The 17,226-nt window shown below is 44.3% G+C and overlaps 1 long non-coding RNA gene across 1 annotated transcript; it reads right to left on the bottom strand.

Moving 5' to 3' along the window:
• Positions 1–322: 322 nt before the first annotated feature.
• On the bottom strand, positions 323–2,266 carry LOC148056677 (uncharacterized). The gene is made up of 3 exons (XR_015702811.1): positions 2,171–2,266; positions 1,275–1,481; positions 323–421 (listed from the first exon to the last, which is right to left on the bottom strand). It is a non-coding gene; the product is annotated as an uncharacterized LOC148056677 (long non-coding RNA).
• Positions 2,267–17,226: the final 14,960 nt, after the last annotated feature.

The raw sequence follows: 17,226 nt of genomic DNA, 5'->3' as shown, positions 1-17,226 counted from the left end.
CCAGCCTTGTCCACAGGACTAGCAGGGCCAAAAACCAATCCAAATTGAGTGCATCACTAAAGCCGTTGGATCTGATTCCATAGGCACCGGGAACAGATCCAGTGCAAATAATAGTCATGCATTTACCAAAGTCCTCATGCTTTAAATTCACAGGACCAAAGCCTTCTGTTTCACCCAGTGAGACTAGCTCCTAATCCCATCCATCTTCCCGCCCTTTCAAAGATGTTCCCAAAATCAGTGCTGACATTAAAAGCTGTCTATAGATAAACTCCCCTCTGACTTCCATATCTGGTACCTACCTCCTCCTCAGCCTGCTCCTTTCTCTCCTCTTCTTTATCTCCTGTGTGTCACCTCCCATCAGTGGAGGCTACTGTTGTAGTGGTAGCACCTGCTAAGCTGCCTTCCAAGTCATTGAGCAAAGCTGTAGGAGAGCAGCAAATGGACAAAGTTTTCACAGATCTTCAGGTGAAAGCTTAGCTCGTTTTTCTTTTGAGTAATGTCAAGACTTGGATGTTGCATTTTTGTAATGCTAAGGGGTCAGTGGGCCATTCTGAACATGAGATCATGATCTCATGAGATGCAAGTTCTTCATATTGCTAAGCTGAAAACAGTTTTCCAAGACACTGAGAACTAACCAAATCGGATGGAAACAAGAACTGCACAAGACTATCAGGGCAGACAGAGACAAGTGGCTTGCAGGTTCTGTGATGTGCAGCTATGTGCAACGACTGTTTTGGGCTCAATGGTAAGGACACGATTCACTAAGTGAGCTTTTCTTGGGCATAAAAGAAGGACAACACAGACTGATACAAAGCTATAAAGAGCTCTAGAGGCATTTGGGCACTAAAGCATCAGGCACTGATATGACTGGCAAGATTGAAGTTATCAGCTGTGAACAAATGAGAAGAAAAGCAAAGGGGTAAAATAAATAAAAGATAATGCAAAACATTCAGACAAATAAAAATAAAAAATTCAAGTCCAGAAGGCACATGGGGTGCTATGAGTGAAGCAGCCTGAATGGCTCAGAGGCATACAGCAGCCAGGATAATTTATCGAGATAGCAAAATGACATTTTCTAAAACAAGCTATATTAATTATTTGCCTCAGCGCTCCTGAAGGAGAAAAGCAGCTGACAGAAAATGACATGTCATATAATTCTCAGGGTGACAAGGAGGGGAACTAGCAGAGATGCAAGGGTTGAGGCCTATATATCCCTCCTGTGCTACTTGGCTGCCTAGGGCAAACCCTTTAATTGACAAATACAGACAACATACCAATGACATGCCAGCAGTGCTCTGCGATGGGGAAGGGTTCTGTCTGATCATTTTCATGAAGCTCAAGACAATCTCTAGGTCTGACTCTCCTTTGCCACAGCCTTCATGTCTTCATTTCTGCCGGCACAAAGTGACTATGAAATTCTCTCAAATAAGAATCCTCCCTGCAGGGTGAAGGGGTTGCTGGCTTCCTTATACCGAAGGGACCTCAAAATAAGATAGATTTCCAGAAAAAAAAAAAAAAATTAGATCATAGTCAGTTTTTCTCTCAGCATCAGTCTTAGCTCCATTTTTTCCTTTTCATAACTCACTTGCATTACAAAATAGCTCCCCTTAGTGACTGAGGGGACCCGTGCATGTATCCTGTGCAATGTGATATAACTGCTCTCTGTTACACGAATGCCTACAGATTAGTGACTGCTTCCAAGGGTCTCACTCCATCCCCCAGCCTCCAACAAAGTCAACAGCAATACTCCCATTGCAGGAAATTGCACCTGCAAGGACACAATATTAGAGGATTTATTTAAGTATAACCAACTTACCTGAGCTAAAATTGGGGTAAATAAACTCATTGTGATTAATAAAGAGGGATGCATCAACCCACCAAAAAGCAGAATGCAAAATTCTTTCTCATGCTTTTCCAGATTTTAAGAACTACATTAATGTTCAAAGCTGGAGATAAAAACCAGTAAAACAAGACCTGCATCTACGCTTGGCATTACTGTTGTTTTACCTTCCATAAGCATAGAAAGACTTTTGGATACCATGGTACATAGATAATGAGATTGCAAGGTGTAATGTTATTTAGAGTCATTAAGAAGTGGAATTACAGACAAGCTTTATCAAGATCTGTTTAACCACACAGGTAGAGAAATCTTGAAGAAGTGATAACATACTTGCAGTGAAGCTCTTGGAAGCTGTAATAATCCAGAAATTGTCTGTTCTTCTTGCACAAGTCTGACCAATTCATTTGTCAGCTGCACATTTTCTGCCTACAGTGAAGAAAACGACATTGCATAATATTATCATCACATACAATGCAAGCAGGCATAGTTACTTATAGACAGATGAACTTAAAGGCAGGGGGGAAGGAGGGGAATAACAGATAAGCTACAAAATTCCGTAAACATATTTAAGCAAAAGAGCCTGAAATGAGGCTGTTTGAATTCCCTTTTTTCAGATGTCAGTGAGCTGGAAGATCATGGCAATTGCTCACTTTAGACACACTCGAGAAGGTAATCGATAGAGAAGAGAGAGTAATAATGCAATTTAATTTAATATAAATAGACTAGGATAATAAATCTCTCTCTAAACTAAGAGATAAGTTCTTCCCCATTATGTTTCATTCTATGCTTCCAAAACAGCACGCGTGAGTCTCTGATGAGATATGAAAAGTGCAAAACTAAGCTACAGAAGTATGCATAGAATACCTGTAAAATGCTATAACTAAGCAAGAGGTCATGCAAGACAAGGATAAATTTTTCCTGTTCACATTTTATAGATGTTCTTTTAACTCTGAGAAATTGAACTGCACTACAAGCTTCACACAGTAACCAACATACCTGAATCTGTGATATCTTAGAACAACGCATTTTGGGGCATCTGTGGCAAACTGGTAAGAGATGAGGATAGGATGTTGTTGTAATTCCAGGTGACTGGAAACAACCTAAATCAAAGCACTCCTGTCAGCATGTAAATAATTACATACTCCAGCTTAGGCCAAAGCCCGTTGTCTTCACTGGGGGACTTGTGCTGAATCACATGTTCTGTGAGTATCGACACAATTTCTAAATTCCTGTCCCAACAAATCAAACACAAGTAACATTTTATAGGCACGGCTTCTATTAATTATGCTGAAGTTCAGGTCAGGAATAAACAAAGGGGCAATCATTTTAGTGCAATGCAGAAAAAAACTGCTCCTATTGCTTGGGGGATAAGAAAAAGGAAACAAAGTGTATCTTCAGTAGCCACAGGTTCCAAAATCCCAAAGTCATAAGTAACAAAAAATTTTTATATAAATATTACATTTCAGATCTGTGCTTACACCAGAGGCAAGTGAAGCTGACTCCAATATGTACCAGAAGTTCGCAGGTATCGGAAAGTATAGTAATCTCTAAAAAGAGATTACTCTAGGGCAGGCTAAGAAGCAAAGCCACACTTCAACTGCACTACGTACAATGTAAATCATTCCAATACAAAAGGATAATTCAGGGATGAAGAAAGTACAAGAGACAGGCAGGACATAATACATGAACACTGAAGTGGTTGTTTTAGAAGGTTTTAGAAAGTAAGAACTTAAAATTCTACTCCAAAGAGGTGCCAGGCCATCCTGGGGTCCAACACATCCAGATACCCTACAGGATCAGGAAAGCTTTGCACGCTCCTGGCTGCTGCAGATGGTACAAACGATCAGTGTCCAGGGAAGTAAGGTGGCTCTTGTTCCCAAAGAGCAAGATGACTCTGAACTGATGCTTGTGCACGAAAATAGCTTTCAACACAAGATCAGCCGGACCCCAGGCTAATCAATAATTTCAGGATGGCAGTATGTAAGGGCACATTGTGCTGGAGAGAAGAGTTGATCGATGCTTCGTTATACTCTGGCACTCAATATCGGATGCTGCAGGATGCTCCTAGCTGCACGCATTGGAGTGGTGCTTTTTACCACAACACAAAACTCTCAGTAAAAAGCCAAGATGAAACAGGGTCCATGGGTAACCTACTGGTCTGTCAATGATTCTTGTCTCTGACATCTTGTCCGAGCCCTGTTGCTGTTTCAACTGTGCTAACAGTTGCTTTGTGGCAAACCGACTCCCTAAAAACACACAGTGACAAATTCTGGTCCTAGTTATCCCCTCCAGCTCCATCTTGTGGATGAGGCAATGGAAGGAATCATAGAATGGTTTGGGTTGGAAGGGACCTTTAAAGGTCACCTAGTCCATCCCCCCTGCAATGAGCAGGGACATCTTCAACTAGATCAGGTTGCTCAGAGCCCCGTCCAACCTGACCTTGAATATTTCTAGGGATGGGGCATCTACCACCCCTCTATGGGCAGCCCATGCCAGTGTTTCACCACCCTCATCATAAAAAATTTCTTCCTTCTATCTAGTCTAAATCTACTCTCTTTTAGTTTAAAACCATTACCCCTTGTCCTATCGCTACTGGCCCTACTAAAAAGCTTGTCCTCATAAGCCCCCTTTAAGTACTGAAAGGCCGCAGTAAGGTCTCCCCAGAGCCTTCTCTTCTCCAGGCTGAACAACCCCAACTCTCTCAGCCTTTCCTCATAGCAGAGGTGTTCCAGCCCTCTGATCATTTTTGTGGCCTCCTCTGGACCCACTCCAACAGGTTCATATCCTTCCTGTGCTGAGGACCCCAGAGCTGAATGCAGTACCTCAGGTGGGGTCTCACCAGAGCGGAGCAGAGGGGCAGAATCACCTCCCTTGCCCTGCTGGCCACGCTTCTTGTGATGCAGCCCAGGATACAGTTGGCTTCCTGGGCTGTGAGAGCACATTGCCGGCTCACGTCCGGCTTTTCATCTACCCCCAAGTCCTTCTCCTCAGGGCTGCTCTCAATCCCTTCATCCCCCAGCCTGTATTGATACCGGGGGTTGCCCAACCCAAGTGCAGGACCTTGTACTTGGCCTTATTGAACCTCATGCCATTGAAATGCCATGACTGATCCTGTTGTCTGGCTTCCGATGGGATCAAAACACGAGCTATAGGAAAAGTAAACCAAGGCAGTAAAAAGCGACCATCTTTTGTATCTTTGCCTTGAACACACAGAAATTATGTTCTAGGTTCAGCCTTAATCTCATGTCCCTTAGAATTTTTGTACATTTTCCTCCAAAGCTCTCCAAGAGACCTGGCTGAGCAGCAGGCTGAGAGGAGTTTCTGACAATGCACCCTGGAAACGGGCACAGGAAAAAACAGCTCTAGCGAGTTTTACATACATCTCTGAGACTATGACCGTCCCAGGAGAATCTTACTTCACCCAAGAGCAGAGAGAATCCCAATTCCCAGATGAGATGATATACTGATAATTCACTGGTATCTTGACCCTCTCTCTTGGATTTCCCCTCATGGAAACATCTTGGGCCACATGTTAAACAATTCTCTGTGCCTTTCTAGTAAAGTGTCTGGTTCTGACCTGAAACCAGTGCTTCAGGATTGCTACTGGATCAGACAGTCTAGCTCTGTTTTGCCTGACTTTTGTCCAGCCTCACATCCACAGGTCATAAAGATAACACAGAGATGAGGAGAACCTGGACCTGTGGCTGATGGTGCGGAGGACAGCATGCAAACCAGCTGTCTCTTCCACAGCTGGGTTAGCTATGCAGTGTGGGCACATTTTAGCAAGCCAGAAAAACATATGGAGTGCAATCCTCCACAAACCGGTGCCAGTTTCCTGCAGGTAGGGCACAAGCTCTTTTCTCACCATCACTTCTCTAGCCATCACTGCTTTTGGAGGATATTTCCTTCATTCCCTTAAGGCATTGGCACTGATGGAAAGTGTTTATAATCCTCCTTGCCAATCTTCCATTATATTCCCACAGTTTATCAACAATTTCATTATCCAGGATGAAACAGGAACCCACCTGAAACAGCAGCTCCCAGCCACGTTGGTAGGAGAGCAAAATAATGGATAGTTAGCCAGAGGACTAGACGGTCCACTGAGGGAACAAGCACACAAGCACTGGTTTGTAAAGCACTGCCAAACTACAGAGGTCAATAAAATAGGCAATGTGACGCCTTGCACAAAGAAAAACCACGTTGTTCAGTGTCCTGTCCCACAGAGCTACTTCCCACTTAGTACAAGGTCCGCTGCCCTGAGCTGTGTGCCGAAACACAACTGGAGTGCCCAACTACCCCGCCTTCATTATTCCTGTCCTTTTCACTCCTCCTCGCTTGTCAAATCTACTTCACTTTCAGTAAACAGAAGTGTTTGCACAGCATGACACTACCTAAAGTCTCACTGCAAACTTAACCCAGGGCCTGCAGGCTGCAGGTCTGAACCCTGGCAGGAAGGCAGGTACAGTTCCTAATTTCGGGCTCTACATCAGTCCAGCTCTGCCTACAATCCCCACCTGAAAGGGAAGATAATGCATCTGCCATACACCTGAGGGAGACTGCAAGATTTCATGTCTGACAAGACGAAAGGCACTTCCCAGCACTTTGTGCTGTTTCAAAAGCGCGCAGCGCACATGTCACCATGTTACCTTTTGCAGCTGCCTTGCAGACAGCCAACTCAGTGCCAACAGTGGCAAATTGCAAGTTAAGAGAATTGCAATAGAGCGTTGGATTGCATCCTACTATACCTTGGTCATAGCCAAGGACTCTCTTAGTAGAGGTCCTTGGGCTAAAGGGCCCAAATTTCCGATGACAGAAGGAAAACAGCCTGCTAACTAGAACAGAGGGCAACCAACTTTTGCTGGGGTCCCCAAATCCATCCCAAGTGTTCAAAAAAACGGAAACTGTTCACTAGTTTGTGTTAATTTAACACTGTCAGGGGACAGCAACTCTTCTGCCATCTTGTTCACCAGGGATACCTTGCTGTTTTGCCTACAGGAAGAGTGAAATACCTTCAACTGGCAAGTTCGGCTACAGAACTACAGGAGCAGTTGCTCAGTGGAGCAAACAAGGAATAAAACAAATTTCCGTTTTGTTCTAACCATCAGCAAGGGGGCACCAAGTTAAAACCTCAGGTTTCTTTCTGATATGAATTTAGGGCTCTGATTCACCAGCACTTTCAGGCTGAGGTGCAGCAGCTGAAGAGGTCAGGTATAAACCAGCAAGAAAGGTTATCTCCTCAGTTGTTGCAGCCAGTTCCACAGAGATTGTGAATTGGAGGCTTTGGGCACTGCATCTCCCAGTGTAGCATGTTCACAGGCTGGAGTCAGTGGTCGTTTAAGTTACAAAACAGAGCTATGAACTGTGAGGGCTCAGGAACTGAACCATTGCCTGCTCTGCTACAAGTGATGCAATCTCTGCAGAGGAGCAAGGGCTGGCTGGTGACCTCACACCAATTAGCACAAATTGCTGTGGTGATGCATCCTCAGCATCCTGGATTCCTGCAGCAAGTCAAAAGGATGCTGAGACCTTGACTGTTCAGTCACCTTTGAAAATAAGTAGTGTCCTGGAATGCACAGAGATTTTGGAAAATGGATTTGATACACATGCAAAGCCTTTTGTGCTACCTACAGCCAGATGCTCCTGCGACTCAGAAGTTATTTCCTACCCTTTGTGTCTGTTTGGCTGGATGCCCAATGGATTCACTCTCAGTCTGAGGTGTCACCTCTATAAGAGTTATTTACATGGTCCTGTCAAATTTTACGTAAGATTCACACCTAGATCCTACTAGACCAGTTCTTTTTTCCTTTTTTCCTCCTTGGACTTTCCATAGAAACCAGATACAACACAGTGTTCATACAGACTGAGTAACAAGTTGTTTAGACAGAGAAGGAAACAGAAGTTCCCTTCTTGCCCTCTGTCCATTTACTCTTGTTTTTTCTTAGCTACTACCAATATTTAATGTCTGAAACAAGTTCATTTCAGCTGCTTTCCTGGGATGCTGCAGAAAACAGTAACAAAGTTTTTGGAGATTACTAAAGCTCCTGCAATCTCAAAAAGCAGGTGGGCAGCAGCAGCAGCGATGATTATTTCAACGCTGCCAAAATACAAACCTGCATGTGGAGCCCTGAAAGCTCCAGAGACACCTGGGCTCAACAGCAAGAAGGGGACCAGCAGCCAGCAGTCCTGCCGCTGGCAGCAGCGGTCCCCGGGTGACGCCCCGCGGCCAGGCTGGGCCTGCTCCCCCGCGGCTCGGGCAGGGGTCGGGGCCACCTTGGAGGCCGAGGGGCAGGAGAACGGAGCGGGGGCGGCACAGGCTGGGCTTCCCGGAGCTCACAGCATGCCTCATTGGAAGCAACGGTGGGAGCTCAGGCTTGCTGAGGTCTCCCTCGTCTGTCTGCTGTCACCGTGAAGCTGAGAGCAGCACTGAGTTAGTTCACGATGAGCTTTCATTATCCACCAAAGCCCTGGTACTAACTTAAGACCTTACAGCTCACTAATACTTTCATGGCATTAGTGAGGTACGGAAAGCAATCACTTGTGAGCACAGAGCATGTTTTACAGAGAATCCCACTCGTTAAATTTTCATTTCATTAAATGCAATTTCATTTTCATTAAATGCAATGGAGTTCTCTAAGTTCAACTTCCCTTTCTATGCACTTTCACTGTCTCAGAAACAGTGTTGGTCTCAAACAGCCACAGGCAATGTTATTAATATATCAGAGATCTGTTGTGTCTCTAGTAAACTTCTTAAAGCTTCCCTGAAACAGGAATCCTGCCCCAGACAAACCTGATCAAGTTCTCCAGACCAGGACAACTACTAGCAAGCCCAGGAGAATCACAGTGTGACAAGACTGGGCAGAGCAGGACAAGGGCCGAGAGGAATGAAGGGCTTCAGGCAACTGTGGGCAGCTGCCCAAGCAAGATGGAGAGGAGCTGTGGAGCCTGGGGAAGGGAGAAACCCTGCTCAAGTCCACACAGAGCTCTCATCTGAAGGCGGAAGGTGTCCCATTCGCTCCATGGAACAGTGCTAATGCGTCGTCAGACCCAGGGGACAAAGGAGCTTTACAGCAGTGTGGTTGTGCTGGTTTAGCTGAAGACAGAGAAGCGCTGGCACTACCCACAACATACATGCCTAATCATGACAAGGGGGCAGGAGGAAAGGCAAAGGAAGCTGGAATGCAAGCTGCGTTTGAATTGGGTTAGCCCAAAGCCTGTAACTATGTTAAGGAAAAGCCACGCTGAAAATTCAATGGCATCCCTAAAATAAAAGATAAGAACTGCTAGAGTCTAACTCCAATTGCTGAACTTCAAAGCAAGGGGATTTCCATCTTGTTTTAAGTGAAAAGTTCAACAGGCTCAAATCCAGCCACTTCCATAAACCAAGCAGTGGCTTAACCCATCTCAGAGCGACGGATAAAGCTGGCTTCTAATGGATCATTGTCCAGAGATCAACTGTCTCCAGTCCTTGAACCCACAGTAAATGCTTAATGCTGCATTGGAGCCCACAACCAAAGTTCAGACAGTAAATCAACAGGAGAAAGTTTAAACACACCTTCTATTTTTACCAGCCAGAGGTTCAGCAAAATTTCTTCAGTGACATTTAAAAGTGAGACATTTGTCATCCCATCAAGGGCTGCATAAAAGTGCAAAAGCACTCAGGTGGTGTGCCACCACCTGAGCAGGAAATGCCTGGCTCCCCACGGGGTCCATACGCTACATCTGCAGGGCAGGGACCAGCCCCCCCCTTGGCCTGGCTGATGCCCTGTGTACATCTCCCAGGGAGGCATCAGGGAACTAGGAAAACCCACCGGTGAGACACATCCCATTTTCAGAGACTTCTTACTGGAGCAGGGAGCTTTCCTTCTCCTGTACTATATATCCTGGGCAGGGCTGGCCTGTCAGGAAGTATTTTGACTTTGGGGTGGTTAGGTTTATGCCACATATATCTCAGTGGTCACTCAGCTGCAAAGGATGGCACACCCCTGGCTACGAATCTATGTAACGCATCCGGACTCAAGACACAATGCTCGATAGAGGCAGGCTGGCTTGTGGATCAACTCCATGCCACTCACCTGGGGTGCAAGATGGGCATGCCGCCGGTGGGTCTCCCCCAGAAGCAAGTCATCTCTCTCAAGATGTTCACTGCAACATTTGCGTGTGCAGAGGTTGTTCCAGCTCTCTGCCACTCCGTCCCTCCGCCTCCTGGGCCTCCCCTGCACCCAAGCACAACTAATCTGCTCAATGTCACTGTGAGTTGATAGGACCGGGCAGCTGAGCATGTGTTGCTGCTACCATCTCACAGCCCTTTGTGGGAATCTGTCAGCATCAGTACAATCAGGTTTGGGGAATCACTGTTTGTGTGCCGGCTTGTTTCCCTCCCAAATATTGTTGAGGAGTGGGTATGTTTTTGATGGGGGGGATATAGTTGGATTCTCTCTTAAAATGCCTTTCTGTGCAGGAATTCGTTCACCTTACCAATCTTGCAGTATAAAGTATCCTCCGCAACTCTTGCACCCATCTTATCAGTTGGCTCAAATAAAGAAAGTAAGCTTTGAGAACTTAAGCCCTTAATCATAGGGAACCCAAATGGCTTTTCAGGAAAATTCATTTTCTTGTCTATTTTCACAGAAAGTCTTCGCATAACTGAAGCGACACATCTATTTGATGGATGCTGCCACAACACTCAGCCTTTTCACACTGAAGATTCATGGCTCCTAGAAGCAGGTAAGTATCATTCACCTAAGAACTGGGATCCCAGCTTCAATGGAATAAACAGACCTTTCCTGCATCTACTAACCACTGAAGCACTTCCTGGGCACAACAGACTCCATCAGTGCCAAAGAGAGAAGGTCACTGCACAAAGAGAATCTCAGAGCAGCAGTGGGTGCTAGCGGTAGCCAGCTTTGCTCACGGAGGTAAAATGACACCTCCTAGAGAGAATCCCTTTAATTCCCCCAGGTCTGGGATGAGTTTTAATTCAGACGAATGAAGCAATGTTTATAAAACCATCGTAGCATTGAAATTAACAGGGTTGCTCCTACACTCAGCAGGTTTGCAGAATCAGAACCATAACCAGAGTCTTATTTGGAGAGAGTTCTGAAAGGGACAGGTTATTTTTCTTAGTGGCTGTCTCTCTGTTGTTATCTGCCCCTCGCATCTCAGTACTACTTCTGCATTCATCAGCAAGGCCAGTTAAAAATCGCCTGGACTGCCGTTTGACCAAGTGCTTATCTGCACAACTGCGCAACCCATACCATCAGTTAGCGAAAAACAATTTCCCCTGGCTACTAGAGACAGCCTAATTACCTAATCTGACAGGTTATTAATGGTTCGAGTCAACAAAAAGTATAATGGATGCTGATAAGCACAAGCTGCCTGGACATTTGGCACGTACAACCCACCTAGAAATCACTGCTGTGAAAAGCTGCCACTGGCCACAGGACTAAATTGTCTGATCTCTCAGGGTTTCATTTAACAGGTCTATCAACATGATAAAGAGGCAAACTAGCAAGTTTAGTCCATTAATGAGGACTGTGAAACAGCCTAACAGGATAAAAGATATTTATGTTGCAGGTTAATATAAAAATAAATCTCCGCTTCACTTCTCTATAATTACAACACCCTCCCCTTTTACAGGGCTACTATGGGGACAAAAATGATGTTATTGTCCGTACTAGGAAGGAGGGCAGTACACATAAGGGTTTATGAGGAAATGGGCAGCGAGAGTCAAGACAGAGCTGTTTTTTAAAGCATTGTCAGCCCTCCCATAACTCACCACAACTGCTGCACTATTTCATGGGTCTGTTTTAAAGACCCAGTTACCAGGCTCACATGATCCCGTCAGAAACTCAGGTTTTCCTTTGAAAGAGGAAAAAGAGATATATCCCGTGCAGTTACTGAGAGCAGTGCACACGTGTACCCTGAGCGGCTCCAAGCCAGCAAGCCTACAAAAAGGAACTCATGCTATCAGTTATTGTAATCTCAGGGTTTTCCAGGCCACTCTTGTAACCATTTGGCACCTTTCTCCTGAGGTATAAATGCCTGGAAGTAGCAGCATTGAGGCCATTTAAGGATGAAGAGAAAGAAACAGATTTGTCCTGTAGGCTTCAACTTCTACTTAGCACATTCTAGCACTGACCGTTGCTGGAAAACAGCACCACAACAGCAAACAGCAGCTCACACCTTCAGCACCCATGAGACAGGTTTTTCACAGGTAACTATTTAACTTTAATCTGGTTCATTGGCTTTTTTTTAATTAAGTAGAACATCTTTCATTGTGTTTTGTTGCTCCAATTCCCTGTGAGATCTTTTGTCCACCATTTCTGCATGTAGTCCACTTCTCAGCATAAGCATCCATCCTCTAATGCAGTGAAAGGGCTTAAGGGGGCTACTTGAGCAATCAATACTCCAGTAGATCTTATGTATGTTTTGAGACATGTCCCATCATTAAGCAAAACTTTACACCAGTGAAATATTTATCTCTGTATCTCTGCAGAGCCCCAGCAACATGACAGCAACACCTTGGAAACATATGAGAGGAGACACCTACCCGCTTAAGTGCACCCTGGATAACGTTTGACTGACACATAACATGAAGATATTTCAGTTCAGGATGTTCCACATTTACAACAGCTTGTACTCCCTGAAAATAAAAGTCCTAGTGGCTCCCTCAATGCTTGCATTTCTTAGAGCACTTTAGGCCTAAAGCCCAGCTTCTAATCCAGATAAGGCAACCATTGATTTCCTTGTGTTTTTTTTTTTCTATGCCAGCAGTAAAACTACAGATATCTACATACTCATTCTGCAGCAAGCTTAAAGCTTCTTTTAACTACAGCAAAGGGAAATGCAAAGGAATTTTGACTGGAACTGCCAAAAGGACCACATCAAAATCATAGCATTTCATTAATGTTACAGTCTTTCACCACCTCCTCAAAATCATGACACATCTAGCTAACACCAATGCTTCATATTGTCCACAAGACTACTGGTGATATTGGAGGCTGCAGACATTAAATGGATATAATTACGGCCAACAGAGAGGGCAAGTCATGATATAACCTGCAGGATGCTATTAACCTGGGATGCTACTGTTTAGGCAGGGCTAAAAGGTGGCTTCCCTGTTCTAACATCAGGCAAAACAAGATGCCTCCCTCAAAACACTCCATAGGAAGTTTGGAACTCAGAAAGCTCAAGGAAAACAGTCCACCGCTGCCAAGCAGGTCCATCTGGCCAAAACACTTCCCCAACAGGCAGCTGTTCTGCTCGAAACATGTTTTTACACCCTGGACCCCATATTTGAACACTGCAAAGGAGGCAGCTGACATTAAGGCAATTCAAAGAGGGTCTTCCCCTACCAAACAGGGCTGCAGATTTTTTTTAATGAGGTGAAAAAATTAGGCAGCGATACCATCATTGCTTAACACTTAAACGATTATTGGGCCAAAAAGGCAGTGATTCTATTGTGTTAGGTTCTGTATAAATGAGCTAGACCCATCTCTCTTTTGTTATAACTGGGTAACACAAGTCATCAGCTGTAACCACGACATAACTGCTCACCCATCTGACGTTCCTCACTTGCCTCTGAGTATCTTCAAGATTAGGCTCCGTACCAGTTCACTACTGCAGAGTATCTGGGGGTCCTGGAGGCCCTGGACACTCCCGCAGGTATGCATGCATGCAATAACGCTGCAGCCTATTGCAAAGACTTGAAGCTTACTATGCACTGCCAGTGAAGTCCCCTTCAAACCAGGCTCCTGGCCCCACAGATAACATCGCATACTGCTCCACTATAAAGATAAAAAAAAAGTAAATTCTTCTGTAAGTGCATAAACATTTCCAGCAAAAAAGCATTCTTAAAAATGGTATTATGAAGTCCAAGAAAACACAGCGTCTTTACACAGCGTATAGTAACCTGCAGTAATCTGGGGCCTTGTTCTCTATTGCTATTCCTTTTCTAGAGTAATAATGCACATAATTTCCACCTATGGGATAAGGATCTTCGAAATTCTATCTAAATGTTTTGTACACTCGAAGGTCAAGAAAGCCAACAGGGCACAAAATTAATGCATTTTCTACTATTGGATTACAAACCTGCAGAAGACTTAAGAACATATAAAGGAAAAAATACACCAAGTGGCATGAAGATCTGCAGGAGGTGGCATAAAAACTTTAACCAGTATTAGTCAAATAGCCCTAAGCTGTTCTTTAATGTGCATATGTAAAAATCAATCAACAGAGCATATATGTAACTGTATTTCACCATTCTGCAGTCCCTGGCTGTTTGAAAGCTACAACAGAGTACAGCATTTAGCCTTACTTTAAAAAGCTATTTGCTTCAGGGCTGTGTTTTCACCTCAGAAAACCTTTTACTTTCATGCCATTTGAGGCAACGTGAAAACTCTTATTTAATTCTGTCACAAGATGCTAAGGAAAACGTAGACACTCAGCTTGCCTCAGTGTTACGGGCAGTTTTCCCCAAACTTTTTTCACATTTCCACATCTACCACAAGAGGGAGCAAAGAGTTCACCTTCCTGACCGTCTCCATTCCAGAGAAGAGGTAGAGATAAGCAGCTCGATGTTGTTATTACCTAGGACCAAGTTTAGGCTAGGAGTTTACAATGCTTTTATACAGCACACAGTTCCTCAGAAAATTAAAAGGGCCAGTTTTTTGCTTTGAGAAAGGTGTTGCCTCACATCTGCACTGTGCAGAGCTCTCTTCAAAGCCAGCAGATGCTGCAGGGCTCACCTGAGGAACAGGCACAGAGAGTGATGCCACAGGCTGGTAATATCAAGACAATCCTGATGAAAAGAAACCTGCAACTTCATCACAGCAGTGTGAATAGGATGTTTGCAATAAATTGATAAGCATTTCCAACCATATCAGATATGTGTGTGGGGGCAGGGGACAGATGAGGAAAACTACACCCTTCTAACTGCACCTACTGCTTTTAACTGCAGTGTACGGTGATTTCTCATTAAAACACTATCAGAAAATAGCTCCCTAAAAAAAAAAAATCCCCCTAAACCTCTTCTTCTGCAGCATACATAACCACAAAGAGGGATCAAGCTCTTTGTATAGGAGGGTCCCCCAGTCATTCCTTCCTTCTCTCCCTCTCTCCCCCAGTCATCAAAACTCTTTTTAGGTTCTACTGTTATGAAACTGAATAGTTATAATGACGAGAAATTAATCTTAAATCCAGGCAGTTACAGGGTGCTGCTGAAGTATTATGACACCACTGTGAAAAGCAACAGCTAAAATCCCATTTCAGCGGAGCAATCAAGTAGGTGCTTAAGGCCATTGACTTCCAATCTATAGCACTTCTAACTACACCATTGTTACCACTGGTATCAAACACAGCAAGTTAAATATCCTTACACATTGCTGGATAAAGATGGACTAAATCCAGACGTAGATTTTCTAGGAGGAGGAGAGGAGAACTGAACTGAGCCCTCTGCCTCACACTTGCCTTCCTCCTGGATAAGGTTACTTGGCTGTAGCTATCCAACTCTTTGCTCAGATCTAGGCTGCATTTCATAGAATCACAGAATCGTTTAGGTTGGAAAAGACCTTTACAATCATAAAGTCCAACTGTTAACCGAGCACTACCAAGTCCACCACTAAACCATATCCCTAAGCACCACATCTACACGTCTTTTAAATACCTCCAGGGATGGGGACTCAACCAATTCCCTGGGCAGCCTCTTCCAGTGCTTGATTAACACTTTCAGTGAAGAAATTTTTCCTAACATCCAATCTAAACCCCTCCTGGCACAACCTGAGGCCGTTTCCTCTTGTGCCATCATTCACAATTGGTTTCCGACATGTGGATGAGGGGTTTGCTCAGCTCAGGTCTTAGCCGCGTAGTTGTTTCCTTTTGATAATTCACTCCATTCCAATTACACAAAGCTAATTACAGAGTAATTTTATACAGCCTTTGCTGTTCAGAACTGGTTCGCAAAATAAAGAAGCCAGGTGACTAATAACTGCCAGTATCTCTTCCAGGCTTTCAATCTGTGGAACCAAGTCACAGACTCTTCACAACTTAGAACAACAAACAGGTGCCCTTTTGTTTCTAATATCCCTGTGGAGTCCTGAGAGGTCAGCTTGGCTGGAGACCACAGTTACTTCCCTTTGATATCGACAGCAGCTGCCACAACCACCACCAGCGGCAGACTCCAGGTGCTTGCTGTTACCAAGTGCGCTACAGTTCAGAATGACACGTTTTCAGTTGAATGCAGACCAGGCGTGATTCCTCTCGCACCTGCACCGCTACGAATCAGAAGCAGAACTGCTGTGGTCAGAAAGGTGTGCAATGACACCCCGTGCCCAGTCAGACTCCATACCTCAGTAAATCCAGCAGCAGGAGTTCCCAAATCACCCTGTTACCAAACGCGGGGCTCTCCAATCCTTAAAAAGACAAGAAAGAGTCAGAGAAGCAATCCACAAACCAGTGCAGGAACCTCACTACAGCTACATCTGTTTTGTAGTAAACTTCTTGGCTATTAAGGAATAGCGTGAGCACACAGGCACACTGAAAGAAATGTACTACTACAGACTTTTACCTACTGATAGGCTGCTTCGCTTACAATTTTGTTAGAACAGATGCAGATGCTATGGATTTCTACAGTTATGACTACTATAAAATGTTTAGTATATTAAAATGGGTGCGTTAAAGGGATAGTCTGATAGTTCAGTCAATAAGGCTGGACATGGGCAATCACTTTATATACACAGCACAGCCCACCACCTTTCCTACATCATTCCATCTCTCCACGCCTCAGCTCCCCATGTAAAGTGACGGCAGCAGCAAAAAGTGTTATAAACAGGATGAAGCAGCAATCGCTTACTCCAGTTGTGGAAGAGTGAGACAGGGATAACACAGAGACTGTAGCAGGGCCTCCCTTGCACGTTACTAGGTAGTTCACACTCTTTGAAGGTTAGTGACTTCGGTCCCTCTCTGTAAACGCTGAAGTGAGTTGGAACTAGTCATAGCACCTGCAGTGTTTGGGAAGAACTGGGTATCTCCATATCCGCATAAGGAAACCCCAGAGGGCCTCAGACAACACTGAAGAACATATCTGGTAAAGACTAGTTTCTAAAGTAGTCACAATAATTAACTTGTATGCAGAAAAAAAATAATCAGAAACAGATTTTTCAGTGCTCATTTTGAAGCAAACCCAAGTTTATATTCAGGGGTTTAAAAGGTAAAATGCTAAGTATACATTTCATGGGTACAACCCATTTTACAATCATAAATGGGTAAGCATCAACTATGAAGTATTAAAACCACAGTCAGCTTTCCCAGGGATAATTTATTAGCAAAGTTCAATGCCTAGCAAAGACAGTATGACTATTCCAATTTTATGTATGAATAAATGAGGCACA

Source organism: Nipponia nippon, unplaced genomic scaffold (assembly GCF_047370975.1).
Source record: "Nipponia nippon isolate SJK-2023a ecotype South Korea unplaced genomic scaffold, ASM4737097v1 scaffold_12, whole genome shotgun sequence".
Lineage (NCBI taxonomy): Eukaryota > Metazoa > Chordata > Aves > Pelecaniformes > Threskiornithidae > Nipponia > Nipponia nippon.
Note: the sequence above shows the minus strand (reverse complement) of the source record. Positions and strands in the feature narration are given on the sequence as shown.